At 34.6% G+C, this 13,960-nt stretch overlaps 1 long non-coding RNA gene across 1 annotated transcript; it reads right to left on the minus strand.

The window, feature by feature from the left end:
• Positions 1-3,337: 3,337 nt before the first annotated feature.
• Positions 3,338-9,974, minus strand: LOC129059452 (uncharacterized). The gene is made up of 3 exons (XR_008525354.2): positions 9,889-9,974; positions 7,660-7,891; positions 3,338-4,350 (listed from the first exon to the last, which is right to left on the minus strand). It is a non-coding gene; the product is annotated as an uncharacterized LOC129059452 (long non-coding RNA).
• Between the last annotated feature and the right edge of the window lie 3,986 nt (positions 9,975-13,960).

The following is a 13,960-nucleotide window of genomic DNA, read 5'->3' on the forward strand; positions in this document are numbered from 1 at the left end:
CTTAAAAACAGTTTTTAAGAAGTTAAACTTAACTTTTAAGTTTTGGTTGGCCCAGCCAAATAATATGTTGCTGATTTTGCTGACTATTGGTTATTTTGGTTTAATTATGAAGTTATTTTCACTATAATTATATTCTTTGAAATCACTGATTCAAGAACCTTTCAATATTGAAAGGAAAATTAATTACCTACATGAAGCTATAAAAGTTTTTAGATTACCTAAAGGAAATTGGAATATCATTTTAGATGCACAATGAGAAATGGTTCTAATAATTACATAGAATTTAAAAAAATTATTTGGCTCTACAGGTTAATCACCTATAAGCAGTCCAAAATTTAAATTAGGACCACTTCTGCTCATCACAAAACTTGTGACACTTTGAGGATTATTCACTGAATAATTACTTTTAATATTTGAAGAGATCATGTACTCTATTTTGATGGCTTGCTTCCTCAGTGTAGTGACCTTATGTGTACATTTATCAATTTTTATGTGGTCATATCCTAAAGTTATATGCTTTATCATCCCTGAGTATTTATATTGTGTAATTGTGGAGATTATCAATAGTTTTTTCAGTATGATGGATCCAAGTTCTTAGAGTGTAAAACTTTGAACCTTTAATTTTACATTTTATTTCTATTATTTGACATTAGTGAAAGAAAAATGAGGCTTTTGAAAGGAATTCATTATAAATATCTCTTCTTGTTACAGTTATTCCACTTAACTGTTTCCACTATATCAAAGGACAAGCAAGAATTATCATTTGTAGGACTTTGAAAACCATAAAATATATTCTGGGAAACTTGATCATTTTTCAGTAACTGAACTAGAACTACCACAGACATTTAATACGTTCAATAAAAGTTCAGATAAAATGAAAGCACTACCATAGTAATATATAACTAGAAACTAACATTTCAACGACTTCTTCAAGTACTAAATATAACATCAATTGCAGAAAAATGATCTTAACAGCTCATCAGGCAGCTAGAAAAGGGAAATTTCCAAAATAATCTTGTACATCATTCTCAGGTATTAGGTTATTAATAAAATGGCAAGCCCTTCTCAGGGTGTAAAAGATTTAGAGAATGATTTATAAAAATAGGGTTATTTAGGTTGCAATGACTTAGAATCACCATTTAGTATCACTTTTCTGAGAACATTTTACAAAGTCACTGCTTTAAAGGCAGGTTATCACTACCTGTTTTAGAGTTTTAAGCATACTTGTATGCGAACTTAATTATATATTCAATTACATTTTAGAGAGATGTTTCTTTTTAAAAAAGTAATCCAAGTGATGAGGACTAATTTAACAAAAATTAAAGCACACTCTGTATTATGGTAAAATACATTTTTATAAACTATTAAATTTCAATTTTATATACCTAAAATTTAGACATTATAATAGTGTTTTGTAATCTATTATTGCAAGCTTTTAGATTTTATACTAATAAGCATGTAGCATTTCAATCCATATGGTTTCCCAGGCACGTCTTATACAGAGTTTTGAAAATACTCTGAATCCTTAAATATTGTACATGCACACACACACACACTTAACTTTCCTCACTTTACAGAAGTTGCCAAGGGAACCATTTAAAGCCAAATAGTACACACTCCTTTAGTTGTATTGAGGATACACAAAACAAGTGAGGCTAACAAAAGAAATTTTCACAGTTTGTCACAAAACAATAAACACTATTTTTTCTATGTTTTTTCTTAAAAAAAATTCTAAAAAATAGAATTATTCTCACCTTTAAGGGATTTAAATATTGTAGAGGGTAAAAGTTTACATCTGTGTTGGTATAGTCACTAGAATAGTTCGTATTTTGTAAAATAAAATCATAAAATAGTTGTATTATAAAGGGATTGCTAAAAAGACAAATCAGGGACATTTTGCACGTTCTAAATTTTTAGGAATGGTTACTATACAGAAAATTCCCATTTACCATATCTTGCTCTCAAAAGTTTTTCTAGTGTTCTCTGAATTTCTATTTAACATTATTCCAACTGATATTCATTTGAAGAGCCGGCTTTATAAGTTAGTTTCTCCATCAAATGCCCTTCTGACTTTGTATCTTGGAGTCATGGATGCATAACCTCAAGTTGGCCCATGTTCCCAGAGAATGACCTGGTTATTGGATGAGTAAATAGGGCATTTTCATACACTTTTAGTGGGTTTAGAAATAGGTCCTACTTCCTCGAATGGTATGGAGGAACTTCTATCAAAATTAGAAATATACTCTTTGAACCAGCAATCCCATACTTAGGAATTCATCCAAATATTAAAATTGTACCTATTCTCAACATGCATGTCTAAGAATTTTTTATTCTATTACATTATAACAGCAAAAGGTCGATTAAAACAACTGAAATGTATTAATAGCAAGGGACTGGTTACATAAATTATAGTTACCCTTACAATAAAATAACATGTATCTTTTTTTAAAAAAGGAGAAAGTATATGTTGTGATATGGAGAGTTTTTGGTATAATCTATTGAGTGAAAAAGCAATTTTTACCAAAATGACACTGATTAGATAAAAAATATATATTTACTTATATGATTATATTAAATTTCTGGAAAGATACATAGGAAAGGTTAGACCTGACTATCTTTGAGACGGAGGCTTCAGATAATTTACCATTCTACATTTTTCAAAGCATATGATTTACTTTGAAAATATTTTATCTAAAAGGTAACTTGAAATCTTTAGATAAAAATCTTCAATCAACCTTTACCTGTTCAACCCAGATGAGCACTTATCTTTCAGACAACTTACCTCAAAAGACATTAGTAGCTTTATAATTGGTACTGAAGTCTATAATGCTATTTTAATGACAATTTAATGTCCTTCAATAGGCCCATTGTTTTCAATAGCATAGTAAAAAAATCTCATATTCTGGCAACCACTTTATCTTCTTTTTTCTATTCCAAGCTGTCAGTGCTTCTATTCCTTACTAATTCGGGAAGAGATTTCCAAATCCTTAATTTAAAAAAATTCTCCTCATTAACACCCCCTACAAAACAAACAGAAAGTGCATGCAGATTTATGACCAAAGGGTAGTCTAAATTCTCAAATTCTCACTGCCTTACTACATTTTTATGCATTCTAACCTTCTAATGATTTTTTTTGTAAAAATAGATAATGTATAGGAAATTACTTGATCTAAGCAGCAATTAAAAATATTCACATGATTTTCATTTTCAACAATAAAATTAGATACTAATTTGGGACTGTGTTGGCAATCCTTTGAAATCAGATGACTTGCTTTGGAGATACAGTGCCTAAAAATAATAATTTGAAATTTACAAATGGCTTTGATATCCCGGAAAATATCTCACTTCTGAATCTTCATGTTTATATTCTGTGTTAAAAATGCTATGCTAGTTTTCTTTTTTACTTGTTGATGTTTATTTGTGGCTCCTTAGGTATTCTGTCATTCAGTGTTTACAGCAAATAAACGAAGTCGGTAGTCATTCCTAAATATCCAAGTAGAGAACTTTGGCTTAGAAAACATAAATGAATTACTCCACATGCCAATTTTTCCGACCTAACTCACCTTTCATTTCTAAACCACTTTTATCTTTTTTTTTTTTCTTTTTCACATGCATATCTTTTATTTCTTTTTCTTATCTGGTTAGTCTGGCTAAGACTTCCTGTACTATGTTGAACAGAAGTGATGAAGGTGGGCACCTTTGTTTTGTTGGTGGTCTTAGATGGAATATTTTAGGCTTTTCACCATTGATTATAATGTTAGCTATTGACTTGTTGTATATGGCCTTTACTATATTAAGGTATATGCCTTATGTTAGTAATTTATTGAGAATTTTTAATCATGAATGTTGAATTTTGTTGAATGATTTTTTTGAATCTATTGAGATAATCATAAAATTTTTATCCTTAATTCTGTTACTGTGTTCTATTACATTTATTGATTTACATATGTGAAATATCCTTGCATCTCAGGGAAAAAAAAATGTCTGTTGGTCATGGTATGTGATTGTTTTAATGTGCTTCTGAATTGGGTTTGCTGGTATTTTGTTGAGAAATTTTGCATCTATGTTCATCAGGAATATTGGCCTGTGATTTTCTTGTCTTGTAGTGTCCTTATCTGGCTTTGGTTTGAGAGTAATCCAGGACTCCTAAAATGAGTTTGGAAGTGTTCTCCCTCCTCTTCAATTTCCTGAAAGAGTTTGAGAATTGCTACTAATTCTTTAAATGCTTGGTAGATTTCATCCGTGAAGCCATCTGTTCTTGGCTTTTCTTTGTTGGCAGGTTTTAGAAGTTAAATTGTCTCTGTTTGCCGAAGACATGCAGATGACGTTATACATAGAAGACTGCAGAATCTGCAAAATAATGTTACAACTAACTTATCAGTAAAGTTGCAGAATACTAAACTAACATACAAAAATCCGTTGAGTTTATATACATCAACCAAAGACTATCCAAAAAAGAAATTAAGAAAACAATTCCATTTACAATGGCATCAAAAAGAATAAGATACATAGAAATAAATTTAACCAAGGAGATGAAAGATTAGTACAATTAAAACTACAAGGTACTAATAAAATAAATTGGAGAAGACATAAATAAAAGGAAAAATATCCTGTGTTCATCAAGTGGAAGAATTAATAATGTTAAACATCCATACTACCCAAAGTAATTTACAGACTCAGTGCAATCCTGCTATGGTTTTAATGTTTGTCCCCTCCAAAACTCATGTTGAAATGTAGTCTCCATTGTAACAGAATTAAGAGGATGGGAAATTTGACTATGCTTTTTGAGAGGTGGGACCTTTGGTAGGTAACTAGGATTAGATGACAAAATGAGAGTAGAGCATTAGTATCTTTATATGAGAAGAAAGAGACACCTGCACTAGCAAACTCAGCTCCTTTTGCCCTGTGATGTCTTTTGTCATGTTATGAAATAGCACAAGGCCCTCACCAGAAGCCACCCAAATGCAGCCACTTGATCTTGGACATCCTAGCCTCCAGAACTGCAAGAAATAAACCTCTTTTCTGTATAAATTATCCAATCTCAGGCATTCTGTTATAATCAGAGAAAATGGACTAAAATAAATGCCTATCAAAATAACAATGACATTTTTCTCAGAAATAGAAAAAACAATTCTAAAATGTATATGGAAACACAAAAGACCCCAAATAGCCAAAGCGATTGTTTAGTCCATTATCACGCTGTTATAAAGAACTACCAGAGACTGGGTAATTTATAAAGAAAAGAGATTTAGTTGACTCACAGTTCCACATGGATGGGGGTACCTCAGGAAACTTACAATCATGGCAGAAGGTGAAGGGGAAGCAAGGCACATTTTACCATGGCAAAGCAGGAGAAAGAGAGAGAGAGATAAGGGGGAAATGCCACACTTTTAAACTATGAGATCTCATGAGAACTCACTATCATGAGAACACCAAGGGGGAAATCCGCCCTCATGATCAAATCACCTCCTACCAGGCCTCTACCCTGACACATGGGGATTACAATTTGACATGAGATTTGGGTAGGACACAGAGCCAAACTATACCAGCCATCTTTTTGTTTGTTTGTTTGTTTGTTTGTTTTTTTGACAGAGTCTCACTCTGTTATTCAGGCTGGAGTGCTGTGGTGTGATCACAGCTCACTACAGCCTCAAACTCCAGGGCTCAGGTGATCCTCCCATCTCAGCCTCCTCAGTAGCTGGGAATACAGGTGTATGCCACCACACTTGGCTATTTCTTTTGTAATTTGTGTAAAGACAGGGTTTCACCATGTTTCCAGGCTGGTCCCAAACTGCTGGACTCAAACAAGCCTCCTGCCTCAGCATCCCAAAGTGCTGGGATTGCCGATGTAAACCACCAGTATTAGCCCCAAAGCAGTCTTGAGAAAGAAGAACGAAGCTGGAAGAATCACACTTTCTGGTTTCAAGATACATTACAAAGCTACAGTAATCAAGAGAGTATGGTACTGGTTTAAAAAAAAAAATACATATAGACCATAATAGAGAGCGCAGACAACACACCTTGGCAAATACAGTCAACCTCTCTTTGATAAGGAAGTCAAGAATACACAATAGGGAAAGTATAGCCTACTTAATAACTGATGTCAAGAAAACCACATATCCACATGCAAAATAATGACATTGTACCCTTATCTTACACCATATACAAAAATCAACTTAAAGTGGACTAAAGACTCACATGTAATACCTCACATGTAAAACTCCTAGAAAAAAAATAGGGAAAAACCTCATTGATATTGGTCATGGCAATTATTTTTTCAGCTATGACACCAAAAACATTGGCAGCAAAAGCAAAAATAAATGAGTGGTGCTTCATCAAACTTAAAAAACTTCTACTTAGCAAAGAAAACAATCAATGAAATTAAAAGTAACCTATTGAATGAGAGCAAATATTTGCAAACCACATACCTGATAAGACATTAATATCCAAAATATATAAAAAATATACAAATTAATAACAATAAATAAACAAATAAACCAATTTAAAAATGAGCAAAGGACCTGAATAGACATTTTTCTCAAAGAATGCATACAAATGGCTAACAGGTACATGAAGAGGTCCTCAACATCACTAATCATCGGGGAAATACAAATCAAAACCTAAATGAGTTATCACCTCACAGCTGTTAACAATGGCTACTTTCAGAAAAAAAATGAAAGATAACAAGTGTAAATTAGTACAGCCATTATGGAAACAGCATGGGATGCCTCAAAAAGTTACAAGTAGAACTAACATATAATCCAACAGTTCAATCTTATGAGCATATATCCAAAGGAAATGGAATCAGTTTCTTGAAAAGATATCTGTACCCCATGTTCTTTATAACGTTATTTGCAATAAGAGAAAGACATACACTGTTTGATTTTAACTAATTTAAGTTGGAGTTACAAGCTACCAGACACTCTAATATGTCAATTTCTCATAAACATCATCAATATTACAAATATATGCATTATTTTCCTTTAACTTAGCCCCCAAACATAATTTTTGGTGTGCCATTGTCTCTATTTATAACTTTCCTAAAGTTTTCATGTATGAATGTAAGGCATGAATCTGTAAATTAAACAATAACATTGCACAAAGGTAGTGTCCCAGCCTTAGTGTCCTGAATGTGCATATTGACCAAATATATCTTTGATCAGGACATGAAATAGATTCATACCAAAGCTAGTGGTATACCAAACTGAATACTGCTTATGATTCTATAACAGGAAACCCACAATTCACAAAGTGTTTTATCCGTTAACACCTCCTGTTTTTAAGTTACCTGACTGAATTATTAAAATTAGTTGGAGTATTTCACCTTGCCCCCCAACTATTTGCCAATTTCTTTTACTGTTTTACTGAATTTACCTTTCTTAGCTCATCTTAAGACATTTTAATATATTCTTAACTGCCACTAAGAGTAAGTTAAAGGCATTCTATGATATTATTCTAAAAAAATTCTAATTTTGTCATTGAAGTTAAGCAGCATGATTGTTTCCTTTTCAAACTGTTTCCAGTCTGGTAAGGCCACAGTTCTTATAGACATTAAAATGAAATATAATTGAATTGCAAATATCCTTTATTGTATTTATTTGGTTCTAATACCACAACACTAAGAAGAAACTAATGAGCGATGAAACCATGTTTACTGACCTCTTTGGAAATATGATGAAATACTGGATTATGTCCCCATAACAGTGTATATGCAGATACACAATGTTTTACATATTGTTTCACAGATTATGTGAAACTCTTCTATACACTTCATTACAGTGGTTCTCAAAGCATGATGCTGGACCAGCGCTTCAGGACATCTTGTTAGAAATTCTGTCTTGGTGAGCATTTTTTCATGTGTTTTTTGGCTGCATAAATGTCTTCTTTTTCACTGGCCATCAGAGAAATGCAAATCAAAACCACAATGAGATACCATCTCACACCAGTTAGAATGGCAATCATTAAAAAATCAGGAAACAACAGGTGCTGGAGAGGATGTGGAGAAATAGGAACACTTTTACACTGTTGGTGGGACTGTAAACTAGTTCAACCGTTGTGGAAGTCAGTGTGGTGATTCCTCAGGGATCTAGAACTAGAAATACCATTTGACCCAGCCATCCCATTACTGGGTATATACCCAAAGGACTGTAAATCATGCTGCTATAAAGACACATGCACACATATGTTTATTGCAGCATTATTCACAATAGCAAAGACTTGGAACCAACCCAAATGTCCAACAACGATAGACTGGATTAACAAAATGTGGCACATATACACCATGGAATACTATGTAGCCATAAAAAAGGATGAGTTCATGTCCTTTGTAGGGACATGGATGAAATTGGAAATCATCATTCTCAGTAAACTATCGCAAGAACAAAAAACCAAACACTGCATATTCTCACTCATAGGTGGGAAGTGAACAATGAGAACACATGGACACAGGAAGGGGAACATCACACTCTGGGGACTGTTGTGGGGTGGGGGAGGGGGGAGGGATAGCATTGGGAGATATACCTAAAGTATAATAATAATAAATAAATAAATAAATAATACTTTCAAAATTTAAAAAAAAAAAAAAAAAAAAAGAAATTCTGTCTTGGGCCCTGTTCCAGATCTACTGAAACAGAAACTCTTGTGGGTAGAGACCAGCAAGTTCTTATATAACAAACCTTTGTGGTGCTTCTGATAAATGCTAAGGTTTGAGAACTATTGTAGAGGGCCAAAATCTGAGTCTTGTATGTCTGAATTAGATCTTAAAGTATTTTTATTCTTTTCTCTTTAGAAGATCCAATGATATCTGACAAAGAATGGTAAAGTAATGATTGCGGTTGTTTAATTCATTAAGAAGAGAACAATTAAATCTACTATAAATTAAATTTGTGAAATTATTAATAACAAGACTATGTAAAACATTTTTTTCTGCTCTTTTTTAACTCTTCATTCAGACTTCTAAATCATAATTCCATTACAACGAAAAGAAAAAGAAAGAATATCAGTAAAACAAATGGTTGTCTGGCCTGTGTTCTATATCAAAGAACTTGAGTTTATTTGGTAAGTATACTTAGGTAGGAGAACAGGATAATTGTAGGAGCTTAGGGGAGCACCATTAGGATATGCTAGTTATATTATATGAAGGATAACTAATTTTATATTTCAAAATAAATCTTATGAACTGATGTATGAAAAATGATATGCCACATTATTAATCGGCCTAGTAACTTCAGACAGAAAAGAAAAACTTCCATTTTTGTTTCATAGTGACTGTCTGAATAGAAAAGTGATTATATACATCACTGAAAACAAAACTGGTAGTTTCAAAAGATCTATCTAACCAGAATATGTTGCTGATTAATAAAGTGTGATGGGGAAGGAGGTGGAGGACAAAGAGAAGAGAAGAACATTTATAAAGAATCTTGGGGAATGACCTTACTTTGTTCTCTTCCTTTTCCCAAATTACCTTCCACCCAGTCAAGGTTGGAGAAAAGCAGCTTCCTGCATGCCTAACCCTCAAGTTGAGTACCCTGAGAATCAGGAGAATCTGGAATTTCTGTTTTTGATTTTAGTTTGATAAGCAGCAGCAACCTCTTAAATATTAAGAAGCCAGTGGAATCTGTTGCAACATATCCAAAGGGAAGATGAGGAAAGAATGTTCATAGATATACTGTGTCTCACCACAAGCACCCTGAGTTCCCTGTTTGGCAAAGAATATGCTGCAATAGTAATTTGACAGTGCAAGTTGACTTGCTGGCTGCTGCCTCCAGTTCTACAAAGAGGTCAATTGTCGAAAAAAGGGAGCTTTATCATCAGAGACTGTGGGATGAACTTCCTATATAAAGGAAAAGAAGCAGTGGCTGCTTGGTAGTAACTACTTCAAATGAGCACCTGGCCAGAAAAAGGATATATCCACGCTGACCACCTTGACAGGGTAGCTGTGAGGATGGACTCAGAGAAGATGTTGAACAAAATCTGAAAGAAGAAAAAAAGTGGTTTAAAGAAATCCCTATTTTCTAACTAACTTTTTTTCCAGCAAATATTTATGGAGCATTTACTACACATATCATGTATTCATAGCACATAACATGATATGCCCACTTAGTAACCAAGAAATGGAAATACAAAACCCTGTGAATTATTAATTTTAGATATCACAGAGGAATTAATTTATCTCAGTGTCAGTGAGATCTCATGAAGTACAGCCAATTAAGAAGTAAAAGATGGGCCAGGTGTGGTGGCTCACGCTTGTTATCCCAGCACTTTGGGAGGCCGAGGTGGGTGGATCATGAGGTCAGGAGATCGAGACCATCCTGGCTGACATGGTGAAACCCCATCTCTACTAAAAATACAAAAAATTAGCGGGGTGTGGTGGTGGGCCCCTGTAGTCCCAGCTACTCGGGAGGCTGAGGCAGGAGTATGGCGTGAACCCGGGAGGCAGAGGTTGCAGTGAGCTGAGATGGCGCCACTGCACTCCAGCCTGGGTGACAGAGCGAGACTCCATCTCAAAAAAAAAAAAGTAAAATATGGCAAGGCAATGTTTGCTTCTATGGTTTGAATGTTCGTTCTCTTCAAAACTCATGTTGAAATGTACTTGCCATTGTAATGGTGTTGAAAGGTGGGAACTTTAAGAGGTTATTGGTCTGTGAGGGCTTCACCTTCATGGGTGGGATTATTGCCATTATAGAAGGGCTAGTTCAGCCCCTCTTTTTTCTCTTGGTTCTTCTGCTCTTCTGCCTTGTGAGAAGCAGTGTGGCATTTAAGGCATCATCTTGGGAGCAGTGACCAGGCCCTCACCAAGCAGGTGTTAAACCTACTGGCATCTTGATATTAGACTTCCCAGCTTCCAGTACCGTGAGCCAAGAAATTTTTATTTGTTATCAACTACCAAGTCCATGATATTCTGTTACAACAGCACAAATGGACTAAGATATTTACCTTTCCTGAGAGATGCTTTATGACTTACAGCATTTATATGTTAAAAAACAACAACAATAAAACCCACATGTTAGAATATTCTTTTAAAAAACTCAGATGCTTAATTTTATACCACGCCTCTAATTATATTGTGATATTTTTAGAGTAATTTTAAGTTAATTTTGCATAAAATATTTAAAATATCAAATACATTTATTGCTTACAATAACAGTCCAAGTACACAGACATAAAAATATTTTGAAAGCTAAAATATATTATACATTTGAAAAGTTGTTTATTCTAGCTATATACAGAGTATACATACACTTACATATGTTTACATTTTTGCATACTTAAGTAGCCTCTTTTCCACTGGCCACTTCTAGCAAATGGCTCATCAATTTCTGTTTCCCTTCCATTACAAAAAATGTCTCTTCCATGGACATTTCCTTACATGTACCTGGGATGTAACAATAAAACGTTTTAGCTTTTCAGCTTTTCCACCCATTTCATGTTCTAGTTTCTCACATAATTAATCAACACAGTTGTCAGAGTAAACAACCTGTCTTTTTCAAAGTTCCGCAATGTTAAATAATTGTTTTCCTCCTTAAGCCTTTTATTTCACCTCAACTTCATATAATTTTTTTACTCTTCATGATAGTTGCATTCAAACCAAGTTCCCACTATTCAGGGTATTTAATACAGATTATGTATTTCCAGTTCTAAAAATGAAGAACATCTTTACTTAATATGCTCAAGGGAGTTTTGGTCTAATCTGGACTTTTCTTCCAGATGCTGTGGACATTTACTGTACCCTCAACAACTATCTAGTCTAACCAGATCTGGCCCTCATTAGATTGGCCCAGTATTTCCCACATATTTGACTGGATTGTTCATCTTTCACTTTAAGCACAGTCTTTACCAATGAGTGTAACTGCTGGCTTTCCTTACTTTTGCAATTCGGTGGGCTGAATAACAAGTTATCTAATAATTTATCTCGCTCTCTCTGTGTCTGTTTCTGTCTCCTTATTACCCTGCCTGTATATTCTACATTCTCTATCACATTGAGATGGTGTGGTAGTGGTATATGGTGTAACTGTGCGAATGTGTGAGTGTAAGAAGTGCACTGGGGACACTGTTTCAGGCGGATATTCTTTTGGAAAGCATCTCTCTCCTCTTATTCCAGGTCAAAGCTGAAAACGAATTCTCCATTGGATAGAAACACAGACACTTCTGAATATTGAACCTAGTAACTGCCAAGCTCTGAAAGCTATAATGTTTCTATTTAAAATTTTTCATGACTAATTTTGTTTAAGCTAAAATAATCTTATCAGTGGATGGTAGCTCTGATTCTAAAACTGTGCTTGTCATCAGAAGAAATTTACATAAATACTTTAAATACATGCGTCCTAACACAAACCTAATTAATAATAATCTCTGTGAGATGATTCTTGGGAATCTCTGCATTTGAAAACCCTTATTTATCAGAAATATCCAAGTTTTGAAATTCTCTAATGAAAATTATATTTAAATGGTGTTGACTCTTAGTTTATTATGGGTAAAATATGTTTGAACTTACTTATATTTATAGAATATTAATTATATTTTGTCCTTTGTTATACCATCTCTCCAATTATACTGTGATACTTTTAGAGTAAGATATAGCTCACCCAGGCAGGAATCCAATGGCACAATCTCAGCTCACTGCAACCTCCACCTGCCAGGTTCAAGCAATTCTCCTGCCTCTGCCTCAGTCTCCTGAGTAGCTGGGATCAGAGGCATGTGCCACCACACCTGGCTAATTTTGTATTTTTAGTAGAGACAGGGTTTCACCATGTTATTCAGGTTGGTCTCGATGGTCTCAAATTCCTGACCTTAGGTGATCCACCCCCTTCAGATTCTCAAAGTGTTGAGATTACATGCATGAGCCACTGCGCCCGGCCTGTACATGCTTTCTAAAAGTTTTAAGAATGCAACTTTTCATTTCCTAGGTTCACTGGTAAGGTTTGCTCTTTTTTTTTTTATTATTATTGTTGTACTTCAGGTTTTATGGTACATGTGCGCAATGTGCAGGTAAATTACATATGTATACATGTGCCATGCTGGTGCGCTGCACCCACTAACTTGTCATCTAGCATTAGGTATATCTCCCAATGCTATACCTCTCCCCTACCCCCACCCCACAACAGTCCCCAAAGTGTGATGTTCCCCTTCCTGTGTCCATGTGTCCTCATTGTTCACTTCCCACCTATGAGTGAGAATACGCGGTGTTTGGTTTTTTGTTCTTGCGATAGTTTACTGAGAATGATGATTTCCAATTTCATCCATGTCCCTACAAAGGACATGAACTCATCATTTTTTATGGCTGCATAGTATTCCATGGTGTATATGTGCCACATTTTCTTAATCCAGTCTATCATTGTTGGACATTTGGGTTGGTTCCAAGTCTTTGCTATTGTGAATAATGCTGCAATAAACATACATGTGCATGTGTTTTTATAGCAGCATGATTTATAGTCCTTTGGGCATATACCCAGTAATGGGATGGCTGGGTCGAATGGAATTTCTAGTTCTAGATCCCTGAGGAATCGCCACACTGACTTGCACAAGGGTTGAACTAGTTTACAGTCCCACCAACAGTGTAAAAGTGTTCCTATTTCTCCACATCCTCTCCAGCACCTGTTGTTTCCTGACCTTTTAATGATTGCCATTCTAACTGGTGTGAGATGGTATCTCATTGTGGTTTTGATTTGCATTTCTCTGATGGCCAGTGATGGTGAGCATTTTTTCATGTGTTTTTTGGCTGCATAAATGTCTTCTTTTGAGAAGTGTCTGTTCATGTCCTTCGCCCACTTTTTGATGGGGTTGTTTGTTTTTTTCTTGTAAATTTGTTTGAGTTCAGTGTAGATTCTAGATATTAGCCCTTTGTCAGATGAGTAGGTTGCAAAAATTTTCTCCCATTTTGTAGGTTGCCTGTTCGCTCTGATGGTAGTTTCCTTTGCTGTGCAGAAGCTCTTTAGTTTAATTAGATCCCATTTGTCAATTT

The sequence above is a fragment of the Pongo abelii genome, chromosome 4 (genome assembly GCF_028885655.2).
Source record: "Pongo abelii isolate AG06213 chromosome 4, NHGRI_mPonAbe1-v2.0_pri, whole genome shotgun sequence".
Taxonomy (NCBI): domain Eukaryota; kingdom Metazoa; phylum Chordata; class Mammalia; order Primates; family Hominidae; genus Pongo; species Pongo abelii.